At 46.7% G+C, this 1,704-nt stretch overlaps 1 long non-coding RNA gene across 1 annotated transcript; it reads right to left on the bottom strand.

Moving 5' to 3' along the window:
• Positions 1 to 375: 375 nt before the first annotated feature.
• LOC121014279 (uncharacterized) lies at positions 376 to 1,377 on the bottom strand. Its single transcript, XR_005783137.1, has 2 exons — positions 960 to 1,377; positions 376 to 642 (listed from the first exon to the last, which is right to left on the bottom strand). It is a non-coding gene; the product is annotated as an uncharacterized LOC121014279 (long non-coding RNA).
• Between the last annotated feature and the right edge of the window lie 327 nt (positions 1,378 to 1,704).

Raw genomic sequence — 1,704 nt, 5'->3', positions numbered from 1 at the left:
CTGGGGGTGGGGGGTTTGTGGCATTCACCCAAAGTTATGGGGTCTGGATGAGATCGGTGGAAATGCCCATCCCAAGCCGGGGAGCAGCCCACTGCCCTCTCAGAAAGTCCATAACCTCCCGATAAAGTTTGTCTTTCTCCCGCTTCTTGCTTATACTTAAAAAAAAACCAAAAACCAACAACAGCCCTACTAGACATGAGTTTTAGAACAGTTAAGACTTAGAGAAAAATTGAACTCCTAGTACAGAATTCCATACACCTCCAGGCAGATTTCCCTGCTTAACTCTTACACTACTGCAATTGGTGACAATTCGTAACAATTCGTACAGTTCGTAACAATTTGTTACATTTCGTGAGCCAATATTGACACAATGGTTTTTTTTATGTCTTTATTTTTTAATTTTTGATACATTGTTGTCAACTAAAGTTTATACACTCTCTTCGGGTTTTCTTCTTTGCCCGGATCTCCTTTTTCTGTTCCAGGACCTCTTCCAGGGAACCTCACTGCGTGCAGTTATCATGTCTCTAGGTTCAGTAGTCTTGGCCGTGACGATTTTTGACTTTCCTTGTCTGGGATTTTGAGGAGTACCGGTCAGGTGTGTTGCAGTCTGCTTCTCCAGGGGAATTTGTCTGATGCTTTTCCCTATGAATAGATTGGGATTATGAAAAAAAGTGCCATTTTCATCAAGAGTGCATGCTACCGACATGATTTAAAGAAACTTTTGTAAATGTTTATTTATCTTTGAGAGATAGAGAGGGAGACAGAGACAGAGTGTGAGGGGGGTGGGGCAGGGACAGGGAGACACAGAATCTGAGGGTCAGCACAGAGCCCCACGCAGGGCTCGGACTCACAAACCGTGAGATCGTGACCTGAGCCGAAGTCGGACACTTGACCCACTGAGCCACCCAGGCGCCCTGCTACTAACACGATTCCTGACCAGTGACGGCGACTCTGCGCACCAGCCAGTAGCCTTTTGTCAGTTTCTCCACTGCGAAGTTTCTCCTTTTCCCCCTTTTCTGACTGTCCTGCCTGGAAGGAATCTCCACGCACAGCGCGCACTTCAGGAGCAAGGAGTTCTGCTCCCTGCTTCAGAGTGGGGTATCTGCAAACGGGATTTGAATTCTGCACTCACTGGGGATTTGCCTCTTCTTACACACTGATTTATTTGGTACCGAGGTATGACTGACATACAGCATTATATGAGCTTTGGTGTCTGACGCAATGATTGATGTGGCTACATTGCTGAACGGCCACCATGAGTCTCCTTAATATCTGTCACTGTACATAGTTACAGAACTTACAGAACTTCCAAGATTTACTCTTAGCAACTTTCACATATACCGTAAGTATCATTAACTCAAATCACTGCGACGTGCATTTGTCTCTTCTTACTCAGTTATAAGTTTTAACAGTCATTTATATCATTATGGATTCATGGATATTTATTTTATACTTTGGGTTATAACCCAATTCGACTTTATTTTTTTGCTCACATTGTTTCTGCTTTGGCTACTGGGGACACTTTGACCTTCCTTCCTCCCTCCCTCCCTCCCCCCTTCCTTCCTTCCTTCCCTCCTCCCTTCCTTCCTTCCTTCCCTCCCCCTTCCTTCCCTCCCTCCCTCCCCCCTTCCTCCCTCCCTCCCCCCTCCCCCCTTCCTCCCTCCCCCCTTCCTCCCTGTGGGGTTGGGGGTTGGGGTGGGGGGG

Source organism: Herpailurus yagouaroundi, unplaced genomic scaffold (genome assembly GCF_014898765.1).
Source record: "Herpailurus yagouaroundi ecotype Mexico unplaced genomic scaffold, PumYag 202, whole genome shotgun sequence".
In the NCBI taxonomy this organism is placed as follows: domain Eukaryota; kingdom Metazoa; phylum Chordata; class Mammalia; order Carnivora; family Felidae; genus Herpailurus; species Herpailurus yagouaroundi.
Note: the sequence above shows the minus strand (reverse complement) of the source record. Positions and strands in the feature narration are given on the sequence as shown.